Source organism: Melospiza melodia, unplaced genomic scaffold, assembly GCF_035770615.1.
Source record: "Melospiza melodia melodia isolate bMelMel2 unplaced genomic scaffold, bMelMel2.pri scaffold_327, whole genome shotgun sequence".
Taxonomy (NCBI): Eukaryota; Metazoa; Chordata; class Aves; order Passeriformes; family Passerellidae; genus Melospiza; species Melospiza melodia.
The window spans coordinates 62,556-75,317 of record NW_026948646.1 but is presented as its reverse complement, the minus strand read 5'-3'; the positions used below and the strand labels follow the sequence as shown (position 1 = coordinate 75,317).

General features: G+C 48.5%; 1 protein-coding gene across 1 annotated transcript in view; it reads left to right on the top strand.

Moving 5' to 3' along the window:
* The first annotated feature begins 5,003 nt into the window (after positions 1–5,003).
* The window catches only part of LOC134434209 (2-hydroxyacyl-CoA lyase 2-like), a 53,467-nt gene continuing 45,708 nt past the window's right edge, over positions 5,004–12,762 (top strand). Inside the window, 1 exon segment of the mRNA XM_063182883.1 lies at positions 5,004–5,053. The gene's annotated coding sequence lies outside the window, so the exon portion shown is untranslated.

The following is a 12,762-nucleotide window of genomic DNA, read 5'->3' as shown; positions in this document are numbered from 1 at the left end:
TGGGGACAGAGGTGACATCAGGGAGGCGACATCGCGGAGGTGACATCGGGGAGGGAGCGGTGAAGGCGGGGAGGGGACACGGTGACATCGGGGAAGGGATCGGGGACATTGAGGAGGGGACCGGAGCATCGGGGAGGGGACAGAGGTGACATCGGGGAGGGGACAGAGGTGACACCGGGGAGGGGACAGAGGTGACAGCGGGGAGGGGACAGGGGTGACATCAGGGAGGGGACAGAGGTGACATCAGGGAATGCACCGGGGATGTCGGGAACCGGAACATCGGGGAGGGGACACGGTGACATCGGGGAATGCACCGGCGACATCGGGGAGGGGACATCGGGGAAGGGACATCGGGGAGGGGACAGGGGTGACATCAGGGAATGTCACCAGCGGCGTCGGGGAGGGGACAGCCGGGAGGGGACACGGTGACATCGGGGAGGGGTTGGTGACAGAGGGGAAGGGACCGGAGACATTGGAGAGGGGACAGCGGGGAGGGGACAGGGACAGCGGGGAAGAGACGGTGACATGGAGGAAAGGGACAGCGGGGAGGGGACAGCGGGGACATCGGGGAGGGGACAGCGGGGAGGGGACACGGGGACACCAGGGAGCGGGACGTGGGGAGGGGACACGGGGACATCGCCGAGGGGACAACGACAGCGGGGAGGGGACATCGGGGAGGGCGCACGGTGACATCAGGGAAGGGACACGGGGAAGGGACACGGGGAAGGGACACGGGGAGGGGACACGGGGACATCGGGGAACGCACCGCGGACATCGGGGAGGGGACAGAGGTGACATCGGGGAAGGGACCGGGGATGTCGGGGAGGGGACAGCGGTGACAGCGGGGAGGGGACAGAGACAGCATGGAGCGAGACATCGGGGAGGGGACACGGTGACATCGGGGAAGGGACCGGGGATGTCGGGGAGGGGACACGGTGACATCGGGGAATGTACCGGGGATGTCGGGGAGGGGACAGCGGCGACATCGGAGAGGGGACAGCGGGGAAGGGACAGTGGGGAGGGGACGCGGTGACATCAGGGAGGGGACAGAGGTGACATCGGGGAATGCACCGGCGACATCGGGGAGCGGGACGTGGGGAGGGGACACGGGCAGGGGACAGAGGTGACATCGAGGGGAGGGGACAGAGGTGACATCGAGGAGGGACCGGGTTCAGAGGGGAGGGGACCGCGACATGAAGGGAAGGGACAGCGGGGAGGGGACAGCAGAGAGGGGACGCGGTGACATCAGGGACGGGGACGGCGACATCGGGGAACGCGACATGGGAGGGTCAGTGGTGACACCGGCGCCACCTGTCCCCAATGTCACCCTTGTTCCACGGGTGCCACCTGTGCCACCTGTCCTCAATGTCCTCCATGCCACCTGTGCCACCTGTCCCCAATGTCACCCTTGTTCCACGGGTGCCACCTGTGCCACCTGTCCTCAATGTCCTCCATGCCACCTGTGTCACCTGTCCCCAATGTCCCCCTTGTTCCACCCGTCTCACCAGTGCCACCGGTGCCACCAGTGCCACCTGTCACCGGGGAGGTGACAACGAGGAATGCACCGGGGACAGCGGGGAGGGGGCGGCGACGTGGGGGAAGGGAGCGGGGACACCGGGGAGGGGACAGTGACACCGAGGGGGGGACCGGGAAGGGGTTGGGGACACCGGGGAGGGGACAATGACACCGAGGGGGGGAGACTGGGATGGAGTTGGGGACACCGAGAAGGGGTTGGGGACACTGGAGAGGGGACAATGACACCGAGGAGGGGACCGGAAGGGTTTGGGGACACCGAGAAGGGGTTGGGGACACTGAGGATGTGACAATGACATCGAGGGGACACCAGGGAGGGGGTTGGGGACACCGGGGAGGGGTTGGGGACACTGGAGAGGGGACAATGACACCGAGGGGAGGACCAGGAAGGGGTTGGGGACACCGAGAAGGGGTTGGGGACACTGAGGATGTGACAATGACACCGAGGGGACACCAGGGAGGGGTTGGGGACACCGTGGAGGGGACAACGACACTGAGGGGACACCAGGGAGGGGTTGGGGACACTGGGGAGGGGACAATGACACCGAGGGGAGGGGGACCAGGAAGGGGTTGGGGACACCAGGAAGGGGACAGTGACACCGAGGGGGGGACACCAGGTAGGGGTTGGGGACACTGGAGAGGGGTTGGGGACACCGGGGAGGGGACAATGACACCGAGGGGGACACCAGGGAGGGGTTGGGGACACTGGAGAGGGGTTGGGGACACCGGGGAGGGGACAATGACACCGGGAATGGGTTTGGGGACACCGGGAATGGGTTGGGGACACCGGGGAGGGGACAATGACACCGAGGGGGACACCAGGGAGGGGTTAAGGACACCGAGGAGGGGACAATGACACCGAGGAGGGGACCGGGAAGGGGTTGGGGACACTGGAGAGGGGTTGGGGACACTGAGGATGTGACAATGACACCGAGGAGGGGACCGGGAAGGGGTTGGGGACACCGGGGAGGGGTTGGGGACACTGGGGAGGGGACAATGACAGCGGGGAGGGGACAACGACAGCGGGGAGGGGACAATGACACCGAGAGGGACACCGGGAATGGGTTGGGGACATTGGGGAGGGGACAATGACACCGGGGAGGGGACAATGACACCAAGGGGGGGGACAATGACACCGAGAGGGACACCAGGAATGGGTTGGGGACACCAGGGAGGGCCTAAGGACACCGGGGAGGGGACAGTGACACCGGGGAGGGGACACCGGGAATGGGTTGGGGACATTGGGGAGGGGACAACGACACCGGGGAGGGGACAATGACACCGAGAGGGACACCGGGAATGGGTTGGGGACATTGGGGAGGGGACAACGACACCGGGGAGGGGACAATGACACCGAGAGGGACACCGGGAATGGGTTGGGGACACCGAGAAGAGGCCGGCGACACCCGGGAGGGGACAATGACATCGAGGAGGGCTCGGGGACACCAAAAAGGGCTCGGGGACACCGGGGAGGGGTCGGGGACACTTCGGGGTGACCCCTCGGGGACAAAGGCGACACCAGCGAGGGACAAACCCGACCCAAGGGGGGGTGGCACCGGCGACAAAAGCGACACCGGGGGGCGGGGCCAGATCCAGCGGGGGGGAGGTGACACCAAAGCGACACCGTGGGTGGGTGGGTGGCGGGAGGGGGGGAGGGGAGGTTTTGGGGACCCTCCCGGCCGTGACGTCACGGGTGGGAATTGTCCCCGAGTGTCCCCAAGCGCCACCGCGGGGGTTTCCTGCGGAAATTTGGGAACTCTCGGGGTTTTTTTTTTTTTTGGGGGGAGGGAAAAAGGGGAGATTGGGGGGGGGGGGGGGGGGGGGGGGGAGGGGAGGGACACCCCAAAAAAAGGGGATTCGTAAAAACATCAAAAAACCCCCCCAAAAAAAGCCCTAAAATGGGACCCCCCAAAACCTCCCCAAATTCAGCGAAATGAGACCCCAAAAAAGCGTCAAATCCCCCGAAATGGGACCCCAAAAAAACCCAAAATCATCCCAAAAAACCCAAATCATCCCAAAATGGGACCTACAAAAATCCCAAAATGGAACCCCAAACCCCCCCCAAATTGCCTAAAATGAGACACCAAAATAAACCCCAAATCCCCCCAAAACAACCCCAAACCGCCCCAAAATGGGATCCCAAAAATCCCCAAACTCCCCCCAAAAAAACCCAAATCACCCCTAAAATGGGATCTCAAAAAAACCTCAACACCCCCAAAAAACCCAAAACGAGACCCACAAAAAAACTCCAAAACCCCCCCAAAAAAGCCCAAAATGGGACCCCCAAAACCTCCCCAAATTCAGCGAAATGAGACCCCAAAAAAGCGTCAAATCCCCCGAAATGGGACCCCAAAAAAACCCCAAATCATCCCAAAAAACCCCAAATCATCCCAAAATGGGACCCCATAAAAACCCAAACTCCCCCCCAAAAAACCCAAAACGAGACCCACAAAAAAACCCCAAACTCCTCCCAAAAAACCTGAATCCCCAAAATGGGAACCCTAAAAAACCCCAAACACCCCCCAAAAAAAACTCATAAAAAACCCAGAGTGGGACACCCCAAAAAAAGCCCGAACGCCCCCAAAAAACCCAAACTCCCTCAAAATGAGACACCAAAAAACCCCAAATTCCACCAAAAGGGACCCCCAAAAAAACCCAGTTGCCTCCCGAAATTGGACCCCAAAAAAACCCCAAAATAACCCCAAAAACCCCAAATCTCCCCAAAATGGGACCCCCAAGTTTGAAGCCCCCTCAAATAGAAAACTTTTAAAGTTTTAAACTTTTAAAGTTTATTTTATTTTATTTTATTTTATTTTATTTTGTTTTGTTTTGTTTTGTTTTGTTTCGTTTTATATTTAAAATTTATTTTATTTTATCTTGTGAAATGTACTTTAATTTAACTATAATTTCAATTTATTTGATTTTAATTTGTTGAAATTTCATTTAATTCGAATTTTATTTATTTTATTTTATTTTATTTTATTTTATTTTATTTTATTTTATTTTATTTTATTTTATTTTATTTTATTTTATTTTATTTTATTTTATTTTATTTATTATTTTAGTTTAGTTTAGTTTAGTTTATTCTATTTATTATTTTATTTTATTTTATTTTATTTTATTTTATTTTATTTTATTTTATTTATTTTATTTTATTTTATTTTATTTATTATTTTATTTTATTATTCCCCTCCTTGTCCCCCCCCAATTGGGACTCCCGAGGGGGCGTGGCCTCTTTTCAAGCCACGCCCCTTCCCAGATCGCTCCGCCCACTCACCGCCCCTCACCCTTAACCCCGCCCCCTTTTCCCAACCCACCAATCACCGCGCCGCGCCGGGGGCGCGAGCCCATGACGTCATCGCGCCGACCCGGAAGCGCGGCGAGCGCGAAGCGCCGTGAAGGGGGGGGGCGGGAAAACGGCAGCGCGCGCGTCACGTGACCACGAGGGGGCGTGCGGATTGGGCGGGGCCGGCAGGTGTGGGCGGGGCCACGGCGCGCGCGGCGCTTCCGGGATCGGCAGGTGAGGGGACCGGCGGGGGGAGGGGACAGCGGGGGGGGTTTGGGGACATTTGGGGACATTTGGGGACATTTGGGGACACCTGGGGGGGTCTGGGGACACCGGGGGACAACTGGGAGGGGGGTTCGGGACATTTGGGGGGGTCCTGGGGGGTTTTGGGGCACTTGGGGACACCGGGGGCGGGATTGGGGACACTCGGGGGGCTTGGGGACACTTGGGGACATCGGGGACACTTGGGGACACTGGACGGGAGTGTTGGGGACACTGGGGGGGGTTTGGGGACACCCGGGCACACCTGGAGGAGTTCCCGGCCATTGGGGCGGCTGTGGGGACAAAGGTGACAATCGGGGACCGGGGTGGCTTTTGGGGACAAAGGTGACAATCGGGGACCAGGGGTGGCTTTTGGGGACAGGGTGACTTTGGGGACAAAGGTGACAAAACCCCCAAACCGCCAGGGCTGAGCTCCATTGTCCCCTCATTGTCCCTCAGTGTCCCCTCAGTGTCCCCTCAGTGTCCCCTCATTGTCCCCTCAGTGTCCCCTCATTGTCCCCTCAGTGTCCCCTCGGTGTCCCCCCCATTGTCCCCTCATTGTCCCCCCATTGTCCCCTCAGTGTCCCCTCATTGTCCCCCCATTGTCCCCCCATTGTCCCTCAGTGTCCCCCCATTGTCCCCTCATTGTCCCCTCAGTGTCCCCTCAGTGTCCCCTCAGTGTCCCCTCATTGTCCCCTCAGTGTCCCCTCATTGTCCCCCCATTGTCCCCTCATTGTTCCCTCAGTGTCCCCCCATTGTCCCCCCATTGTCCCCTCAATGTCCCCCCATTGTCCCCCCATTGTCCCCTCAATGTCCCCTCAGTGTCCCCTCATTGTCCCCTCAGTGTCCCCCCATTGTCCCCCCATTGTCCCCTCAATGTCCCCTCAGTGTCCCCTCATTGTCCCGCCATTGTCCCCTCAGTGTCCCCCCATTGTCCCCTCAGTGTCCCCTCATTGTCCCCCCATTGTCCCCCCATTGTCCCCTCAGTGTCCCCCCATTGTCCCCTCAGTGTCCCCCCATTGTCCCCTCATTGTCCCCTCAGTGTCCCTCAGTGTCCCCTCAGTGTCCCCCCATTGTCCCCTCAGTGTCCCCTCAGTGTCCCCCCATTGTCCCCTCAGTGTCCCCTCAGTGTCCCCTCAGTGTCCCCTCAGTGTCCCCTCATTGTCCCCTCAGTGTCCCCTCATTGTCCCCCCATTGTCCCCTCATTGTCCCCCCATTGTCCCCTCATTGTCCCCCCATTGTCCCCTCATTGTTCCCTCAGTGTCCCCCCATTGTCCCCCCATTGTCCCCTCAATGTCCCCCATTGTCCCCCCCATTGTCCCCTCAATGTCCCCTCAGTGTCCCCTCATTGTCCCCTCAGTGTCCCCCCCATTGTCCCCCCATTGTCCCCTCAATGTCCCCTCAGTGTCCCCTCATTGTCCCGCCATTGTCCCCTCAGTGTCCCCCCATTGTCCCCTCAGTGTCCCCTCATTGTCCCCCCATTGTCCCCCATTGTCCCCTCAGTGTCCCCCATTGTCCCCTCATTGTCCCCTCATTGTCCCCCTCAGTGTCCCCTCAGTGTCCCCTCAGTGTCCCCTCAGTGTCCCCTCATTGTCCCCTCAGTGTCCCCTCATTGTTCCCCCATTGTCCCCTCATTGTCCCCCCATTGTCCCCTCATTGTCCCCTCATTGTCCCCCCATTGTCCCCTCATTGTCCCCTCAGTGTCCCCTCATTGTCCCCTCAGTGTCCCCTCATTGTCCCTCATTGTCCCCTCATTGTCCCCCATTGTCCCCCCATTGTCCCCTCAGTGTCCCCTCATTGTCCCCTCATTGTCCCCCCATTGTCCCCCATTGTCCCCTCAGTGTCCCCTCAGTGTCCCCTCAGTGTCCCCTCATTGTCCCCTCAGTGTCCCCTCATTGTCCCCCCATTGTCCCCCCCATTGTCCCCCCAATGTCCCCTCAGTGTCCCCTCATTGTCCCCTCAGTGTCCCCTCAGTGTCCCCTCATTGTCCCGCCATTGTCCCCCCATTGTCCCCCCAATGTCCCCTCATTGTCCCCCCATTGTCCCCTCAGTGTCCCCCATTGTCCCCCATTGTCCCCCTCATTGTCCCCTCATTGTCCCCTCAGTGTCCCCCCATTGTCCCCCATTGTCCCCTCATTGTCCCTCAGTGTCCCCTCAGTGTCCCCCCATTGTCCCCCCATTGTCCCCTCAGTGTCCCCTCATTGTCCCCCATTGTCCCCTCAGTGTCCCCTCAGTGTCCCCTCATTGTCCCCCCATTGTCCCCTCATTGTCCCCTCATTGTCCCCCCATTGTCCCCTCAGTGTCCCCTCAGTGTCCCCTCATTGTCCCCCCATTGTCCCCCCATTGTCCCCCTCAGTGTCCCCCCATTGTCCGCTCAGTGTCCCCTCAGTGTTCCCCCAATGTCCCCTCAGTGTCCCCTCATTGTCCCCCTCATTGTCCCCTCATTGTCCCCTCAGTGTCCCCTCATTGTCCCCCCATTATCCCTCATTGTCCCCTCAGTGTCCCCTCATTGTCCCCCCATTGTCCCCCCATTGTCCCCCATTGTCCCTCAGTGTCCCCTCATTGTCCCCTCAGTGTCCCCTCATTGTCCCCTCATTGTCCCCCCATTGTCCCCTCAGTGTCCCCTCAGTGTCCCCTCAGTGTCCCCTCAGTGTCCCCGTCCCCGGCCCCCCCAGAAATGCCCCCAAATTGGGGATTTTCCCCCCAAAATTTGGAATTTTCACCCCCAAATTTGGAGATTTTTGCCCCAAACTTCGAGATTTTGGACCCAAAATTCGAATTTTCACACCAAATTTGAGGAATTTTGACTCAAACCTGAGGATTTGTGGTTAAAATTTGACATTTTGGACCCCACATTTGGAGGTTTTTGTCCCAAATTTGGGGTTGTGGACCCAGAATTTGAAATTTTCCCCCCAAATTTGGAGATTTTTGCCCAAAATTTGAGAATTTTCACCCCAAATCTGTGGATTTTTTGACTCAAATTTGAGGATTTTTGGTTAAAATTGGAGATTTTTGCCCAAAATGGGAGATTTTGGACCCAAAATTCGAATTTTCACACCAAATTTGAGGAATTTTGACTCAAATTCGAGGATTTGTGGGTAAAATTTGAGATTTTGGACTCCAAATTTGGAGATTTTTGCCCCAAATTCGGGGTTCTGGACCCCGAATTTGAAATTTTCCCCCTCAGCCAAAAATCCTCAAATTTGAGTAAAAAATCCTCAGATTTGCGGTGAAAATTCTCAAATTCTGGGTCCGAAATTCCAATTTTGGGGCAAAAATCCCCAAATTTGGGGTGAAAATTCTCAAATTTGGGGCAAAAATCTCCAATTTTAACCCGAAAATCCTCAAATTTGAGTCAAAAATCCACAAATTTGGGGTGAAAATTCTCAAATTTTGGGCAAAAATCTCCAAATTTGGGGGGGAAATTTCAAATTCTGGGTCCAGAACCCCAAATTTGGGGCAAAAATCTCCAAATTTGGGGTCCAAAATCTCAAATTTTACCCACAAATCCTCAGGTTTGAGTCAAAATTCCTCAAATTTGGTGTGAAAATTCGAATTTTGGGTCCAAAATCTCCATTTTGGGCAAAAATCTTTTTTAACCAAAAATCCTCAAATTTGAATCAAAAATCCTCAGATTTGGGGTGAAATTCTCAAATTCTGGGTCCAAAATTCCAAATTTTGGGGTGAAAATCCCCAAATTTGGGATGAAAATTCCAATTTTGGGGTTTTTTTCCCCCAAATTTGGGGGTTTTGCTCAAAATTTTGCTCAAAATTTCGGATTTTGGCACAAAATTTGGGATTTTTACTCAAAATTTGGATTTTTTTTGGCCCCAGAATTTTGGATTTGTGCCCCAGTTTGGGCCCTTTTGGCCCCGTTTGGGAATTCCAGGAATGTTTGGGGGAGTTCGTTAGGGGTAATTAGTTCGTTAGGGGTAATTAAGGCGAGACGCTGATTATGCAAATGAGCCGTGTGATTGTGCCTGTGTATGCAAATGAGTCCCTGATTATGCAAATGAGCGTGGGCGGGGTGGAGGAATCCGGATAAACCGGGACTGGTTAAACCGGGTCCAATTAACCCAGAGCCTAATTAATCCAGTCTGATTGATTAAACTGGGTTCAGTTAATCCCAAATGTAATTAATCCAGTCTGATTAATTAAACTGGGTTCAGTTAATCCCGAATTTAATTAATCCAGTCTGGTTAATTGAACTGGTTTCAGTTAATGCAGAGTTTAATTAATCCAGTGTAATTAATTAAACTGGGTTCAATTAATCCAGAGCTTAATCAATCTAATGAATTAAACTGAGTCAAATTAATCCAGAATTTACTCAATTTAGTCTAATTAATCAAACTGTGTTCAATTATTGCAGAATTTAATTAATCCACTCTAATTAATTAAACTGGCTTCAGTTAACCCAGAGTTTAATGAATCCAATCCAATCTATTAAACTGTGTTCAATTATTCCAGAATTTAATTAATCCAGTCTAATTAATTAAACTGTGTTCAGTTATTCCAGAATTTAATTAATCCAGTCTAATTAATTAAACTGGCTTCAGTTAACCCAGGGTTTAATGAATCCAGTCTAATTAATTTAACTGGGTTCAGTTAATGCAGAGTTTAATTAATCCAGTCTAATTAATTAAACTGTGTTCAATTAATGCAGAGTTTAATTAATCCAATCCAATCTATTAAACTGTGTTCAATTATTCCAGAATTTAATTAATCCAGTCTAATTAATTAAACTGGTTTCAGTTAATCCAGAGTTTAATGAATCCAGTCTAATTAATTTAACTGGGTTCAGTTAATGCAGAGTTTAATTAATCCAGTCTAATTAATTAAACTGTGTTCAATTAATGCAGAGTTTAATTAATCCAATCCAATCTATTAAACTGTGTTCAATTATTCCAGAATTTAATTAATCCAGTCTAATTAATTAAACTGGTTTCAGTTAATGCAGAGTTTAATTAATCCAGTCTAATTAATTAAATTGGGTTCAGTTAATGCAGAGTTTAATTAATCCAGTCAAATTAATTAAATTGGGTTCAGTTAATGCAGGGTTTAATTAATCCAGTCTAATTAATTATTCTGGCTTCAGTTAATGCAGAGTTTAATGAATCCAGTCTAATTAATTAAACTGGGTTCAGTTAATGCAGAGTTTAATTAATCCAGTCAAATTAATTAAATTGGGTTCAGTTAATGCAGAGTTTAATGAATCCAGTCTAATTAATTAAACTGGGTTCAGTTAATCCAGAGTTTAATGAATCCACTCTAATTAATTTAACTGTGTTCAGTTAATGCAGAGTTTAATTAATCCAGTCAAATTAATTAAATTGGGTTCAGTTAACGCAGAGTTTAATGAATCCACTCTAATTAATTAAACTGGGTTCAGTTAATCCAGAGTTTAATGAATTCACTCTAACTAATTTAACTGGCTTCAGTTAATGCTGGGTTTAATTAATCCAGTCTGATTAATTAAATTGGGTTCAGTTAATGCAGAGTTTAATGAATCCAGTCTAATTAATTTAACTGGGTTCAGTTAATCCAGAGTTTAATGAATCCACTCTAATTAATTTAACTGTGTTCAGTTAATGCAGAGTTTAATTAATCCAGTCAAATTAATTAAATTGGGCTCAGTTAATGCAGAGTTTAATGAATCCAGTCTAATTAATTAAACTGGCTTCAGTTAATGCAGAGTTTAATTAATCCAGTCTAATTAATTAAACTGGGTTCAATTAATCCAGAGTTTAATCAATCTAATGAATTAAACTGAGTCAAATTAATCCAGAATTTACTCAATTTAGTCTAATTAATTAAACTGTGTTCAATTATTGCAGAATTTAATTAATCCACTCTAATTAATTAAACTGGCTTCAGTTAACCCAGAGTTTAATGAATCCAATCCAATCTATTAAACTGTGTTCAATTATTCCAGAATTTAATTAATCCAGTCTAATTAATTAAACTGTGTTCAGTTATTCCAGAATTTAATTAATCCAGTCTAATTAATTAAACTGGGCTCAGTTAATCCAGAGTTTAATGAATCCAGTCTGATTAATTAAATTGGGTTCAGTTAATGCAGAGTTTAATGAATCCAGTCTGATTAATTAAATTGGGTTCAGTTAATGCAGAGTTTAATGAATCCAGTCTAATTAATTTAACTGGGTTCAGTTAATGCAGAGTTTAATGAATCCAGTCTAATTAATTAAACTGGTTTCAGTTAATGCAGAGTTTAATGAATCCAGTGTAATTAATTAAACTGGGTTCAATTAATCCAGAGCTTAATCAATCTAATGAATTAAACTGAGTCAAATTAATCCAGAATTTACTCAATTTAGTCTAATTAATCAAACTGTGTTCAATTATTGCAGAATTTAATTAATCCACTCTAATTAATTAAACTGGCTTCAGTTAACCCAGAGTTTAATGAATCCAATCCAATCTATTAAACTGTGTTCAATTATTCCAGAATTTAATTAATCCAGTCTAATTAATTAAACTGTGTTCAGTTATTCCAGAATTTAATTAATCCAGTCTAATTAATTAAACTGGCTTCAGTTAACCCAGGGTTTAATGAATCCAGTCTAATTAATTTAACTGGGTTCAGTTAATGCAGAGTTTAATTAATCCAGTCTAATTAATTAAACTGTGTTCAATTATTCCAGAATTTAATTAATCCAGTCTAATTAATTAAACTGGTTTCAGTTAATCCAGAGTTTAATGAATCCAGTCTAATTAATTTAACTGGGTTCAGTTAATGCAGAGTTTAATTAATCCAGTCTGATTAATTAAATTGGGTTCAGTTAATGCAGAGTTTAATTAAGCCAGTGTAATTAATTAAACTGGGTTCAATTAATCCAGAGCTTAATCAATCTAATGAATTAAACTGAGTCAAATTAATCCAGAATTTACTCAATTTAGTCTAATTAATTAAACTGTGTTCAATTATTGCAGAATTTAATTAATCCACTCTAATTAATTAAACTGGCTTCAGTTAACCCAGAGTTTAATGAATCCAATCCAATCTATTAAACTGTGTTCAATTATTCCAGAATTTAATTAATCCAGTCTAATTAATTAAACTGTGTTCAGTTATTCCAGAATTTAATTAATCCAGTCTAATTAATTAAACTGGCTTCAGTTAACCCAGGGTTTAATGAATCCAGTCTAATTAATTTAACTGGGTTCAGTTAATGCAGAGTTTAATTAATCCCGTCTAATTAATTAAACTGTGTTCAATTAATGCAGAGTTTAATTAATCCAATCCAATCTATTAAACTGTGTTCAATTATTCCAGAATTTAATTAATCCAGTCTAATTAATTAAACTGGTTTCAGTTAATCCAGAGTTTAATGAATCCAGTCTAATTAATTAAACTGGGTTCAGTTAATCCAGAGTTTAATGAATCCACTCTAATTAATTTAACTGTGTTCAGTTAATGCAGAGTTTAATTAATCCAGTCAAATTAATTAAATTGGGTTCAGTTAATGCAGAGTTTAATTAATCCAGTCGAATTAATTAAACTGGGTTCAATTAATCCCAAAAGTAATTAACCCAATAGAATTAACTATTCTGGCTTCAGTTAATGCAGAGTTTAATTAATCCCGTCTAATTAATTAAATGGGGTTCAATTAATTCCTGGTCATTCCTGGTGTCCCCCAGGTGGGACAAGGGGACATTGGGGA